This window comes from Microtus ochrogaster, linkage group LG8 (genome assembly GCF_000317375.1).
Source record: "Microtus ochrogaster isolate Prairie Vole_2 linkage group LG8, MicOch1.0, whole genome shotgun sequence".
Taxonomy (NCBI): Eukaryota; Metazoa; Chordata; class Mammalia; order Rodentia; family Cricetidae; genus Microtus; species Microtus ochrogaster.
The window spans coordinates 17,761,895-17,777,808 of NC_022033.1; positions in this window are offsets into that span (position 1 = coordinate 17,761,895).

The window sequence follows — 15,914 nt, forward strand, 5'->3', positions numbered from 1 at the left end:
TACAGAGACTAATTCTGGGGCTAGCCAAGTGTGTCAGCTGTGGGTTCCTGGTAGAGGCTGTTCTGTGGGTTTAGGGGAAGTCACAAAGGAATGGAGATGGGTTAGAAGGAATGTCTGAGGGGACAGTGGAGAAGAATTAGGGGGACCCTGGATCCACACCATGAGTCCAAGTCCCAAGAATATGAAGGTGGAAGGGCCTCATATTAGAAGAATTTTTTATAAGGCATCCACATAACTGACAGACATTGCTGGCATCCCAGAAGACCTCCGAGTCTCCCTTATTTCAGTTATTTATCTTTTGGTTGTGGCTGAATACCTGACCAAAGAGATGTAAGGTAGGAAGTGTTCCTTTTAGCTTATGGTTTGAGGGGCTGCCGTCATTAGGGCAGGGAAGCGGTGGCTTGCTGCTGGGATTCCTTTCTGGGGCACACCTTGGCTGAGCAGGAAGTAGAGAGGGAGTGCTGAGTGGGCTCAGCTGTTGTTTTTTCCTTCCTCCTCTCTTATTCTGTCTGGGTGTCCAGTGTATGGCATGGCACCACCCATGTGTAGGTGCTTCTTCATCTTCAGCTATGGGAACCGAACCCTCCTACAAGTGTGACTCCTAAATCCCAGCTGCTTAAACTGTGGGTCATGACTCCATGTGGAATTACATAATGGAATGTATGGCTGTGAGACTTTTGGTAACAGTAAAGGGGTTTGAAACTTAAAATAGCCAAAATATAATTCACAATCAAAATCAAATCAGTGATTCAGACATTTCCTGGCAGTGCTTGCCCATGTTGCATTGCGTGGCTTCACTGTAGTCTTGGTTCTGAACACAGCCCTGGAACTCTGCACTTAGCATGTAGTCACATCATGAGATGCCAACCAGTGTTGTCTGAAACACCTCAGCTTAGTGACAAGACTGTTTATTCTATGTTACGAATTACATTCTTTTTATAGCACATGCAATTTTTTTGCTCTTATAAAAGCATAATGATTTAATTGTGAAAAGCAAGGATTTTTAATATGTCCCTATTGTCATTCTTCAGAATGTTAACTATAAAATTAACATATATTTTTTAATCACTATTTTAAAGTTTTATTTATTTTATGTATATCAGTGTTTCATTAGCCTGTATGTGTATGCATTATGTGTGCACCTGGTGCTGAGGGAGGCCAGAAGAGGACATCAGATGCCTTGGGATTGGAATTACAGATGGTTGTAAACAGCTGTGTGAGTGCTTGGAATCAACTCTGCTCCTCCAGAGGAGCAGCCAGTGCTCTTAACTCTAAAGCCTCAAAATTAGCATAACTTTGTATTATATTGTGTCAGAATGTTTGACATTGTTGTTTAAGTGGCTGGCTCCAATTTCATTAAAAAAATTGTTAAATGATTTCGGTTTGGAATCAGGAGAGAATTTTTAACAATATCTGAAATAATCGAAAGATACACTTCTACCATTTTATACTGTGTAATTGTAAAAAGTGGTATTTATAATCAGCATTGATGATTATAAAATCAAATTATTGATGACTGATAAATGTTAAATATGCTCTATGTCCTTCTATAGCCAATATTTGGCCAATGGAAAAACAGATCAGTGAATAAAATCATGTTGTACAAGCCTGATAACCTGAGTTCAGTCCCTGGATCCCATACTGGAAGGATAGGACTTCTGAAAGTTGCCCTTTAATCTCTAGTGTGAGATTTCCCTCTGTATGCTATGAATATGTTTTATTACCATTGGTTAATAAAGAAGCTGCTGTGGCCTATATCAGGGTAGAATATAGCCAGGCAGGAAGAGATAGAGAGTAGGCAGAGTCAAAGAGATGCCATGTAACTGCCAAAGGGGAAAGACACCAGAACCTTATCAGTAGGCTACAGCCTCATGATAATACACTGATTAATAGAAATGGGTTGATTTAAGATGTAAAAACTAGATAGGAATATGCCTGAGTCATTGGCCAAACAGTGTTGTAATTAACATAATTTCAGTGTGATTATTCAGGTCTGGGCAGTCGGAAAACTAAAGTGCAGTGTCCTTTTACAGACCTCTACATGTATGTCATAGAACTCAAACACACACGCCTATACAACAATAATAAATATTAAGTAAGATACATATAAATAAATAATATAATTTTAAATTATTAAAACAAAATATTCAGCCAAAATTTAATTCTTTATGCAGAAATAAGCATATTCGTCACACTCACTGGGTCCTCTCACAGAAGACCGGGGTTTAGTTTCCAGAACCCACGTGGCCTCTCACAGCTGTTTATAACAGTTCCAAGGGATCAGACACCTTCTTGTAACCTCCTGGGGCACCAAACACACACATGGTGTACTTGAACACACACTGATAAAACACTTGTACAGGTTAAAAAAAAAATCTAAAATTTTTTTTTTTTTTTTTAGAAAACCCAGTTTTCTAAACAAATATTTTGTTCAGTTTAAGGACCTCATTTATCATGTAATTCTTAGAAACCCACATCTGTACCTGCAAAGCTTAACCTTGGGGAGTTCCCAGGGATCACGGTTTTTGCTAAGCTGGACCTCAGCATTGTATTGCAGGCTTTTATTGAGGAAAATTAAGGGAAACAGTCTGGGAGGCTGACAGCTCAGTCTTGGTGAGGATGCTTGTTCAGTCTGCCCGTGTGCGCTCTGAGACCAAGAAACACTGTCCTCCTTCTTAATAAGGATAGGCGTTTTCCTAGAGAACCGTTTTCTTCCAGCCAGCTTTAGATATCACACAGTATATCTTATTTTCCTTTTTACAATGACTGATAGGAAGCTCATTCATACTAATGGCCTGTGGTTTCCAGTACATGGGATTCTGTGATTGTCTCTGTTTGTCTGACCTCACTCCTGATGGCTCTTAGTTTTTTATTGCTCATTTTTTTTTGTTTCTATTTCTTCACTTATTTTTTTCACTTTTTTTTACTCTAAAATGATTAGCTCTTTTTTTTTTCTTTTTTTCTTTCCCCCTTTTTTTAGTGATCAGTTCTTGAGAGGAGCACTTTAGGAGCATGTGAGAGTATCAGAATTGCCTTAGGGAATTAATATGAGGTCAGTTCATTGTGTATGGAACAGAGAAGAGCTGAGTCTTCCAGTTTCCAGACATCAGCATTCTGTGATCACCTAGAATGACTGTGATCTGCAGCCATCTCTGTCCCTGGCTTGACCTCCTTTTCATACTAGTGATGAATGGACTAGACTCTGATCCTGGTATTTGACCCAAGTCCCCCTTTAGCCTGTAAAAGGCGACCACTTGCTATGCGCATATCTCTTCAAAGCAGAGGCAACAACCAACCTGTCATTTAGAAGGGGAGATTTATGATTTTAGCTAAAGGAAGTGTTTTTACAGAAGGATAATTGGTTGTTGGGGTGACATCCACACTGGCAGCTGCTGAGATGCTCAAGCTGGTGAGAAGCCTGCTCCTCCTTCCTTCCTTCCTTCATGGTCTCTGAGGTGGGGGAGTCCAGACCCATAGCCAGAAGTCAGGGCAAATGGGAGTTGATGCCCTGAGGGACACATGGTTATGGTCACTGGACAGGTCAGTTCTTTCTTTGAATTGATTTTGTGCATTCTGCTGAGCTGGAAGGCAGCCCCAAATAATGGTCTCAGCTGGTGGTTCTCTGGGCCATGTCAGAAAGTGAAGAAATAATCTCAGTCTCTCTTCCCACTCCCACCCCTCTCTTTTAGACAAGGTCTCAAGCCCAGACTCACCTTAATATTAGTATGAAGTTGGGAATGACCTTGAGCTCCTGACCCTCCTGCCTCTGCCTCCCAAGTGCTACAATACCAGGAGTGTGCCATCCTGCCTGGTTTCTGAAGTGCACGGTCTAGAACCCAGGGCTCCAAGCATGCCAGGAATATTAGGTACTTTTCTTCTTGGAGTAAAATACCTGATGAGAAGCAAGGTCTGGGAGACAGGGTTTATTACAGGTCTGAAGTGAGGAAGAGCTGGCCTCAGGCCAGAGGGCTTGAGAGGCCAGCTGATCACATTGCTTAAGAGCCAGGAAGCAGAGAGGGAGGGGGGAGGGGTAAACCTGAGCAGGAAGTGGGAATAGTCCACTCACTGGCCTATTTTTTTCAGCAAGTCTCCACCTCCTGAAGGTCGTCCCACAGCCTTCCGAACATCACCAGCTGGGGACTGAGAGCTCACACACATGAGCCTATGAGGGACATAACCACATTTCTTTATTTATTGGGGTGAGTATGTGGCAGTGAGAGGGCAGCCTGTAATAATCAGTTCCCTCCTTCCACTATGTGGGGCCTGCGGATGGTACTCAGGTTTTCAGGCTTCTAGGCAAGTATTAGCTGAGCCTTCTTGCCAGCCTAAGACATTTCGTTTCTTTTTTATTATTTATTTATTTATTTTACATCCTGACCAGTTTCCTTTCCCTCCTCCCCTCCTGGTCCCTCCCCCCATTTCCCCTCTGTCTGCCCTGACATCCTCCCTCTCCTCTGTTTCTATTCAGATAAGGACAGGCCTCCCATGGATATCAACCTAACATGGCAAGTCAAGTTGCAGTGAGACTAGTCACCTCCCTTTGTATTAAGGCTGGACAAGGCAACCCAGTAAGAGGAAAGGGTCCCAAAAGCCGGCAGAAGAGTCAGAGACAGCCCCTGCTCCCACTGTTAGGAGTCCCACAAGAAGACCAAGTTACACAACTGTAACATATATGCAGAGATCCTAGGTCAGTTCCATGCAGGCTCCCTGGTTGTCTGTTCAATCTTTGTGAGCCCCTATGAGCCCAGCTTAATTGATTCTGTGAGTTTTCTTGTGCTGTCCTTGACCCCTCTGACTCCTATAATCCTTCCTCCCCACTCTTCTACAGGATTCCCCGAGCTCCTCCTAATGTTCTGCTGTGGATCTCAGCATCTGTTTCCATCAGTTACTGGATGAAGTCTCTCTGATGACAACTAGGGTAGGCACTAATCTATGAGTATAGCAGAATCATTCATTAGGCATCATTACATTGACTTTTTTCTTTTTCAAGTTATATTTGGTTCTATCCTATATCTCTGGACTATCTGGTTCCTGGCCCTCCAGGCGGTGTCAGGCATGGTGTCCTTTCATGGCATGAGTCTCAGACTAGACCCATGGTTGGCCACTCCCACAATGTCTATGCGTCCTTTACCCCAGCACATCTTGTAGGTAGGACAAATTGTAGGTCAAAGGTTATGTGGCTGGGTTGGTGTCCCAGATCTTCCACTGGAAGTCTTGCCTGGTCACAGGAGATGGTCAGCTCAGGCTACGTATCATCTATTGCTAGGAGTCTTAGCTAGGGTCACGGTTGTAGATTCCCAGGCGCTTCCATTGCATTAGGTTTCTACCTCATCCCGAAATGTCCCTCTTTTCCAGTCTTCTCTCCCTGTACTCTCACACCTATTCCCATCCCCACCCCCTCCAGTCCACCCATGAAATTTCTTCTATTTCCCCTTCCCAGGGAATTTCATGCATCCTCCCCCCCGCCCCATGAGCCCTCCTTGTTACCTAGCCTCTCTGGGTCTGTGGATTGTAGCATGGTTATCCTTTACAGCTAATACTCACTTATAAGTGAGTACACACCATGTTTGTCTTTCTGGGTTTTGGTTGTCTCACTCAGGGTGATTTTTTTTCTAGTTCTATCCGTTTGCCTGTAGAATTTATGATGTCATTGTTTTTAACAGCTGAGTAATACTCCACTGTCTAAATGTACTATGTTTTCTTTATCCATTCTTCAATTGAGGGACATTTAGGTTGTTTCCAGTTTCTAATTATTATGAATAAAGCTGTTGCCGGGCAGTGGTGGTGCGCACCTTTAATCCCAGCACTCGGGAGGCAGAGGCAGGAGGATCTCTGTGAGTTCGAGGCCAGCCTGGTCTACAAGAGCTAGTTCCAGGTCAGGCACCAAAGCTACAGAGAAACCCTGTCTTGAAATACCTAAAAAAAAAAAAAAAAAGCTGCTATGAATATAGCTGAGCAAATGTCCTTGTGGTATGATGAAACATCCTTTGGATATATTCCCAAGAGTGATATATCTGGGTTTTGAGGTAGATTCTGTCCCAGTTTTCTGAGAAACTGCCATATTGACTTCCAAAGTGGCTTTACAGGTTTGCAGTAGAAGAGTGTTCCCCTTGCTCCACACCCTTCCCAGAAAGAGCTGTCACTTGTGTTTTTGATGAACATCCCGTCAGCTACAAGTTCTGTTTTTGCCATTCTTACTTTTCTGCATTTAGTGTTGCTAAGAGCTACCTTGAATCTTTCTGGAACAATATGGGCATAACTAAGCAAACTGATAGTTTAACAAAACAGGTTAAGCCAGGCAGTGTTGACGCATGCCTTTAATTCCAGCACTTGGGAGACAGAGGCAAGTAGATCCCTGTGAGTTTGAGGCTGGCCTAGTCTACAAAGCGAGTTCCAGGAAAACCAGAGCTCACAGCGAAACCCTGTTTCGAAAAACCAAAAATAAATAAATAAATCACCAAACAGGTTGTTGATATGCGGACATAAACCTGTAATCCTTGCGTTTGAGAGGCTGAAACAGGAGAATTGTGAATTTGAGGCTGGCCTAGACTGATCAGCAAGATACTGTCCAAAATAAAACAAAGCACCAGAAAACCCGCTGCCTGGCTATGATCACTCCCGCTACAAGCTCCCATCTAGTCTTGATGTAATACTAAATGTGTGCTATATTTTTCTCCCTTTGCGCGCTCCCATTTTAGAGGAAAAGAGGATGTATTTTAAAGTTATGAATTGAGGTTTAGATCTAAATGAGATCAAAACGTTTATTAAATTCGTTCATTCACTTGGTCTCAACAAAGGCATATTGTGCGTCTGCTTCCTCCAAGGCCGAGTGTCAAGTGTTGGGGTCTCAGCAGATAAAACCTTCAGTCGGGGTGGGCGGGTGGCACTCCCTGCTGGCCCCAGCCTGTCCAGTTTCAGGCAGGGACCTTTCTCAGGCTCCTCCACTGCTCTGTCAGAGCGGTGAGAACCAGAAGTGAAACTGCAGGGCTGTCTGAACTTACCTGCAGTCATCTCTGGAGCCCGAGAGAACTGCAGGCTCAACTGCCTCCAGAACACTACCTGCCTGTGCACAGCAGGCGGCCCCTGCAGTTGCTTTGCCCAGCTGGGCACCAAGACCAACAAGTGATCTTTTATGCTCCCCACTCCCCCCCCCCCCAGCATGGGGCAGGTGACCAGGATGTCAGGCTAGTTTCACTCAGGGAGTCTTAGCAACTGTGCATTGAACCCACAGATGAACCTCATTCGCCTGTTGGTGTTCCCAGGCGAACTGCTGTCCTGAGTTTTACCTTAGTCACCTATCTGGAGAGGGCAGGAACGTCTTGTAGGGTCGGTCTGCTGAGTCATCTCTGTGTTTACCTCATTTTCTGACTTCGATCAGGGCTTTTTAAAGACTTGCCCCTTGTTTCTTCCCCTGGATATGTAGGCATGCAAGCCAAACCTCTCCTAGAACTAAATCATGAGATTTATTTTAAAATAATCCCACCTTATACCTATGATTTCACTATTTATTAAAGTTAACAAGGTTTCATACGCTGGGAATGGATGTATTTGGTCTCCCCCTTCCCTCAGAAAGAGCTAAATTTGGGTTGAGATGGGTCAGTTGGTTAAGTGCTTGCTCTACAGGCACGAAGACCTGAACTGGCTCCTCCAGAACCCATGTAAAAAGCTGGGCATGCCAGGCTTGGTGGCACATGCCTTTAATCCCAGCACTTGGGAGGCCCATGCCGGTGGATCTCTGTGAGCCCAGACTAAACTACACAGAGAGTTACAGGACGGCCAGACTACTTAGAGAGACCCTGTCTGAAAACCAGAACAAACCCCCTTCCCCCCTCCCTCCCCCACCACAAGCTGGGCTTGAGGATGCTTTCTTGTAATTTCAGTGCTGGGGAGGTGAAAGTAGGTGGTTCCTGGGGCTCCTTGACCAACCAGTCCAGCCTGCTTGGCAACCCCAGGTCCCAGGGAGACCCAGGCTCAAAGTCTCAAACCAACCAACCAACCAATTAAGGCAGACAGTGCCTGAGAACTTGATAGCAAGGCTGTCCTCTCTCCTCTGGTATACTTCCCTACATAGTGCTCACCCCTCTTGAGTGGAAATTTGATAACACAGGGCATCTTCAGTGTTAGAGTCCATATATTTTGATTTTGTAATTGTCAATGCTGAGAGTAATGCTTCACAGAGATATACGGTGCAAAATGTTCAAAGTATAGTTTGGGCAGCTATTTCAGAAATTATCGGGAATTCTAACCTAATCCCAATTCCAAATTCATTTAACAGTTTGTGGTGTGTGTGTTCTGTGCATCTCAGTGTGAGAGTCCATAAGCCTATGCTGCTTTCTTTCTTTCTTTCTTTCTTTCTTTCTTTCTTTCTTTCTTTCTTTCTTTCTTTCTTTCTTTCTTTCTTTCTTTCTTTCTTTCTTTCTTTCTTTCTTTCTTTTTTTTTTTTTTGGTGGGGGGGGGCGTTTCGAGACAGGGTTTCTATGTGTAGTCCTGACTGGCCTGGAACTAGCTTTGTAGACCAGGCTAACCTCAAACGCACAAAGATCTGCCTGCCTCTGCCTCCCAAGTTCTGGGATTAAAGGCGTGTGCCACCACTGCCCGGCTAGTGGGGGCTGCCCGGCTAGTGGGGGGAGAGGGGGACAGGACTGGACGGGACTCTGACTCATCCATCTTTCGACTGTCTGGCCAGCGAGCTCTAGAGCTCCACCTGTCTCTAGTCCTCAGTACTGCGGTTATAGGCATATGCGGCTGTGCCTTTTTTTTTTCCCCCTCGAGACAGGGTTTCTCTCTGTAGCCATGGCTATCCTGGAACTCATTCTGTAGACCAGTTGACCTCCAATTCACAGAGATCCGCCTGCCTCAGCCTCCCATGCATGTGCCATGGTGTGCAAGTAGAGGTCAATGGACAGGTCATGGGAGTAGTTCCCCCTCTTCTCTGTGTGGCTTCTGGGAATTGAACTCAGGTAGTCAGGCATGACAGTAAGTGCACTTACCCACTGAGCCTTTTTGTCAGCTCTGAAATACATATAAATCTAATCTAATAGGTTCTCTCTCTCTCTCTCCATATATATATATATGATAATATATAAGTATATATATTTCATGTTTTACATGTATAAGAATTTTGCCTGCATGTATGTGTGTGTACCATTTGTGTGCTGTACCCACAGAGGCTGGAAGAGGTTGTTAGAATCTTTGGAGCTGGAGTTATAGATGGTTGTAAGCTGTGCTGTGGGTGGCAGGAAATGAACCCAGGTCATCTGTGAGAACAGCAAGTGCTCTAAACTAAACTGTTGATCCATCTCTCCAGTCCCTAAAGTTTATATTAATACTTCTTTTATATATTTTTATGTGCATCGGTGTTTTGCCTTTATGTATGACTGTGTTAGGGTGTTGGATCCCCTGGAACTAGAGTTATAGACAGTTGTGAGCTGGGAATTAGACCAGGTCCTCCGGAAGAGCAGCTCTAACCTCTGAGCCATCTCTCCCGCCCTTTATTCTTTACATTTTAAGACTGAGTGACGCTTCATCTTCTCATACTCTCTTTTTATATTATGTATTTCTGTGTACATGTATGTACAGACGCATGCCAAGCACTCAGGCGGAGTCAGAGGACGACTTTCAGGAGTGGGGTTCTCCTCCCCCAGTGAGTGCTGTGATAAACTCAGGTCACCTGGCTTGGCACGAAGCCCTTTGCTTGCTGAGCGCTGTCTCACAGGCTCAGTTCTTCATATTTCAGAAATTCTTCGTATTTTGGAAATGTTCCTCTAGCTTCATTGTCATAGCATAGAGCGATTGCATGGCACACGCTCTCCTGGGGTTCTCATGTAGTCTTGGGCACACAAATAACTAGGTATCCTACAAGCAATTTCCTTACGTTTTATTTTTTGTAGTTTTAGTCATTTTGGTTGTAGTTTGGGTGTAGGTTTTTAGGATTCACAAGAATCCTCTTTCTTCAGTTCTTTCATGTCCATAATTGTGCTAGTCAGCTTTTTACAACTGTGGTAAATATGGAAGAAATTGACTATTTTTAAAATGTCACTTCTTTTATTTTGGCATAAAGCATTGCTCAATATTTTCTTATATCAGCTATTTATGTGTTTATGTATTATTTCTTTATCCTTCCTAGACACACAAAGGGTTTTTCCCTCTTTCCCTGAAGTTTGCAGATTTTATTAGAATATATCCTAAAGTCTAATTACTCTGTGTTGATATTTCAGGTATATTGTGTGTTCACTTTCTTCCTTTTTTTTTTTTTCAAGACAGGGTTTCTCTGTACAGCCTTGGATGTTCTGGAACTCTCTACTCTCTCTGTAGACCAAGTTGGCCTCAAATTTACAGAGATATTCCTGTCTTTGCCTTCCGAGTGCTGGGATTAAAGGCATTTTTTTTCTTTTTCCTTCCTTCCTTCCTTCCTTCCTTCCTTCCTTCCTTCCTTCCTTCCTTCCTTTCCTTCCTTCCTTCCTTCTTTTTTTTTCTTTTTGTGAGGTTGTGGTGGGAGTTTCTTATTGTTTAGCCCTGGCTGTCCTGGAACTCGCAGTGATCCACCTGCCTCCTCCCAAGTGATGGTACAAAAGGCAGCCACTAGCACACACACGTTTTGTATGTTCCGTTGATGTACCATCTTCCGCCTCTCTGAAGGCATTATCTCAAGGCAGGACTGATTGTATCTTCAGAATCTTCATTTCTCAAACAGTCCCTAAAAAATGCACATCTCCTCCCTTCCCGAGTGCCTTGCTGTGCTCACAGGTCCTAGTGCTGATGTGTGGCTCTCTTTCACAGCCCTGCATGATTCTGAATGCCTTGCCCATCAGGGTTCTGTTCTGCCTTGAGACAATCTCTCCGGCATGCTTTTTTGGGAATGCTATTTTATTCCTCATTTTTCTTGCTTGAATTAACTTCATTTGGGATTTGGCCTCAAGACTTTTCTATGGTTTATGTGAAGGAGCGGTATGGGCTAACATTCCTAACTGGATGAACTCTTTCTGTATGGTTGTGATGTGGCATATAAAGAGATTGCAACCTTTTGCGGGGGATTCCTGGCGGCTCAGTTTCTGGCCTCCACTTATATTGGGCCTTTCCCTCCTCCTTCATCGCGCGGATCCCATTTTTATGTGGGCTGTACAAGATTTATAAACTCTGCTGGCATCATGTGATCTGCCCAGCAAGGGTGGAGGCCGAGACAGGGTTTCTCTGTGTATTTGTGATTCACCTTGAACTGCTCATCCTCCTGTCTCAGTCCTCAGCATCTCAGGCATACACCACCACACCCAGCCTCAGGTCAGTTTGTCTACGCCATAGGCATGATGAGGTGATAAATGCCCAAATGCTAATTGCTCTTTCGTCTGTTGCCAGGCTTTTGATTCTGTTCCTCTCCTCCAGTTCCTGCAGGCTCTGTTCCTTGTATCTGGCTCAGGAGAGGGACCTGTGTTGGGTCCCCCTCCCATGGTCATTGCTGTGTCCTCTGGGGCATTTCTTCCTAAGGCAGGCTCTGAGAACAGAAGGAAGGAAAGAACTGATTCCATCACCCAAGAAAAAGAGGTGGGCCTGGGTTATGAAGGGCCTGCTGCGAGCCTGTATCGCCACCTGCTGGCCACATGTTTAATTACATGGAGGAGCGGCCACAATTCCACCTCAGCTAGTGGAGTGGATTAATCTTTTCTTCTACCTAAAATGATATATTCATGTTAAAATAATAACAACAATATAAAGAAAGAGAATTTCTCTACTGTCTAGACATGTGCACCTTTGTTTATAGTTTTTATGTGACAGGGTCTCTCTATGTAGCTCTCTGGCTGTCCTGGAACTTGCTTATGCAGTCCAGGTTGGCCTCGAAGTCACAGAGATCCATCTGCTTCTGTCTCTTGAGTGCTGGGATTAAAGGTGGGTGTCATTATTACTAACTACACTTTTCTTTTTAGAAAACACAAATAATGTCTATTTTTCTCACATTCCGTAGTTCAAGACTTTGCTTTGAACTCTACTTTGCTGGATGGCAGGGAGTAGGTGTTAATTCACCTTTCTTTTTCCAGGTATGGCTGTGTGGGGCAAGAGAAAGATGGTCAGGCTTAGTTCCCAAGATTCGTTTGTCGTGGGGGAGGGACTCTGCAGATGTGGACCTGGAGGTGGGGAAGTTACCCTGGCTTCTGGGGGGGCCCAGTCGGTCACCTGAGCCACTCTCAGGACGATGGACCTCCTCCATGAGCAGAGGCCTGGTCTTGGTTTCAGCTGGAGATGCAACAGTGATGGATTGGAAGCTGCATAGGACCTATGCCAAGGAATCTTAGTGGCTTCTGGAAGCTGAATGTTCTAGAAGAAAGTCACATTTATGTTGCAGACTGACTGGTTGGTTGGAACGTCATGATTGTGGAAAGTTGAATACTTTGGATGTGGGACCAAAATTATCTCAGGTTCCTCTTAATCCTCCAGTGACTAGTAGTTGCCCACCTCTGTGTCTGACCTCACTTCCTTTTCTGAAATATGTGTGTATGTGTGCATATGTGTGTATGTGTGCATATGTGCATATGTGTGTATGTGTGCATATGTGTGTATGTGTGCATATGTGTGTATGTGTGCATATGTGTGTGCATATGTGTGTATGTGTGCACAAGGGGGCCAGAGGATAACCTTGGATGTTGCTGCTCAGGAGACGTCCACCTCATTTCATCAGTTGGTTTTTGACAGTTATTTATTTACTATAGAGGCGGGGGAGCATGTGGGGTCAGAACACAACTGCGTGAAACTTCTTTTCTTCTGTCATGTGGGTTCTTGGGCTTGAACTCAGGTCACCGGGATTCACCTATACTCACTGAACCATCTTGATGTCCCCACCTTGTCTGGGGTGCAGATTCTTCTCTCACAGGCCTGGAGTTTGTTTGCTGGCCAGCAAGCCCCAAGGATCTGTATGTCTCTGCCTTCCAAGGGCTGTGGTTACTTGTGCATGCCATGGCACACAGCTTTTATACATGATATCTTGGGACTAGACTCAGGGCCCCTTGCCGGTATGGCAAGTACTTTAAGGGCAGAATGGTCATCCTTTTGAGAACCAGCTAGAACCTGATAGATATATCCGCTTGGTAGATCACTAGCTGCCATCAACCCCAAAGCTAAGTGTGTGGTTAGATTGCATCTGAGATCTATAATAGACGTCTTGGCTTTGCTATGACTTACCACCCAGTGCCTCCACCTGTGTATATGAAAAATGCCATGACTTATGGTTTTATTTTCTTCTGTAACTCTAAAAATATCATGAAATCATATCTACATTGGGGTGTGATAACCTGAACCTGTGTTCCTGGGCCATGCACACCTATATTTGACTCAATAATAAACTATCTCTTGTTTCCTCTAATGTGTGAGCCATACTTTGTCACTACTTTGATTTCTTTTTTTTTTTTTTTTTGAGACAGATTTTTCTCTGTGTTACAGTCCTAGCTGTTTTGAAACTAACTCTTGTAGACCAGGCTGGCCTCGAACTCACAAAGATCTACCTGCCTCTGCCTCCTGAGTGCTGGGATTAAAGGCGTGCACCACCACCGCCTGGCTATGTCAGCGCTTCTAACTGCTGAAAAAAAAATGGATGTTTCTGGGAGCCCTACAAAGGAATGCAGACCTGTTGGCTTCTGTCCCAGGGCCTGTAAAGCGCAGATGTTTCTGCTCTCTAGACAATGGTCCTCTGATGATGTCATTGTGTGTGGTAATGAGTTAGTTACAAGACAAGAAATAACAGGTTGCAGGTACATAGGAAGTGTTGCAAGGTCCCCTCCGGGAAGGTAGCCATTTGTTCTTTTATGCACTTCACAGTCATTTTCTGAGTACCTAGGATGTACCCAGGCTGTGCTCAGAACAGGTGTATGGTCACCTGTCCTTGGGACACCAATTAAAACAAATTAAGAGCAGAAAAGTGTAAAAGGAGATTTAACATGGTCACATTAGGAAGAGAGGCAGAGATCCAGCGACTCTCTCAAGTTTACCTTTGGGGTCCTGAATTGAGATTAAAGTTTAAACAGAAGGCCAAGGACATGCATATCTAAGCAGGCCTGACCCAGGTGTGACCATGCCCACCACTCACCATCTTTGGGCCCCAGTCTCACCCTAGAAAGTGAAAGTTTGACAAGTTGTAAATCACTTTGTAGGAGACAAGTTCTCCACAGCCGGCACATTTTCTTTCTCTTACTGTGAGATTCCTGGGGAAGTTCCCTTTTTTTTGGGGGGGGGTCAATTGTTTCAATAGTCTAATAGTTTATATTGAAAGATACAAGTTTTCCTATTGAATGTCTTCATTTCTCCCAGGCCAGTTATTTTGCTTTCACTGTGGTGGTGGGGTGGAGTGGGCGGGCTCAGGGCAGCAGAACACTGTTAAGAGGTCACTAGCACCACCCACCCACAGCATTGTCATAGCCGTGGGTGCAGGGGATTGGGAGGGTATGGGGTTGTGGCCCCTCCAGACCTTAGCTTCCAGGCTTAAGGAACCACTTGCTCAGATGTCACACAGAATTAGTGTTTCTTGAATCCGGTTGGGGTTCAAAGGACAGGACCACAAGGCAGGACCCACTGGCTAAATGTGTGGCGGAGCCGTGACTCGGGCCTGATGGGGATCCTTACACTGACGCACTGGGGTGCAGGGGCCTGGGCCGCATGCTTGTGGGGTCAGGGAGGGGGTCTTAATGAGGGTTTCTATACCTGTGAAGAGATACCTTGATAATGACAACTTTTATAAAGGAAAAGCATTTACCTGTGGTGGGTTACATTTTTAGAAGTTTAGCCTATTGTCATCATGGTGCGACATGGTGGCCTGTAGGCAGACATGGTGCTGGAGCTGAGAGTCCTACATCTCAATAAGCAGGGAACAGGAAGTGATCTGTCTCACTGGGCGTGGCTTGAGCATACATGAGACCCCAAAGCCCGTCTTCACAGTGACACACTTCCTCCAACAAGAACACACCTACTCCAACAAGCCCATACCACATCACAGTGCCACTTGCTTTGGGGGCCATTTTCCTTCAAACCACCACAGAAGGCTACCTGAATGGTGGGCCAAGAAGCCAGGGTCTGTGCCCTCAACCCTTTTCCATAGCAGTTCTAGAAAAGGCCTAGACTGGGTCCAGGGCCCTGGCTTCAGGAGGCAATGCCAAGTCTGGGTTTAGGATCTTCTGGTGACAGGTGAGGGGGTAGAAGCTGGAATACATTCCTGGGCTCTGGGGTCCTCTGTGATGGACTTTGCCCTGTGCTCTCCTGTTGTACCCTGAGGTTTTCAAAGCTTCTTAGCAGCTGTCCGTAAGCCCCCAGTATGAAGTATTCCTCTGGAAGCACCTGCCCAGGGGTTCAGAAACTCCCTGTGCTGCTGTTCCTGGTGGCATATTTTAGGAGTAGCTGTTGGTTCAAGTGCCTGGAGCCCAACTTCCTGTGCAGTTCTGTCCCGTTCAGCCTAGACTGAGCCTTACAGAGAGGGTGTTAGAGTGTCTGGAGAGTGAATTTTGTAGAGAAGATGGTGTACACTGACCATGGAGTCTCTGCTCTTCACTATCCCGACACTGGCCAGGTTTGCTCTTTACGTGCATTTCTGAAGTTCCTGTCTGATGTGGAATAAGAGGAAGTGGGAGGAGGGTGGCAAATGGCAAATCAGTGGGTGAAGTGCATTCTGTGCAAACACGATGACCCGAGTTTGTCTACAAACATACAAACCTCGATGGGGTGCTCTGCTTATGAGCTCTCAGCACTCCTCCTGGGAGACGGGAGGAGACAGGAGGATGGCCCATAAGCTGGTGTGTGTGTATGTGTGTGTCAAATAGCCTGGAGTTCATGGTGTGGCAGCAGAGAAGGGAAATTCTGCCTCAACAAGTCAGAAGGTGAAGGTAATAACTCTCTAGAAAGTTGTCTTCTAACCTTCACATGTGTGTTGTAGCAGGTGTGTTCTT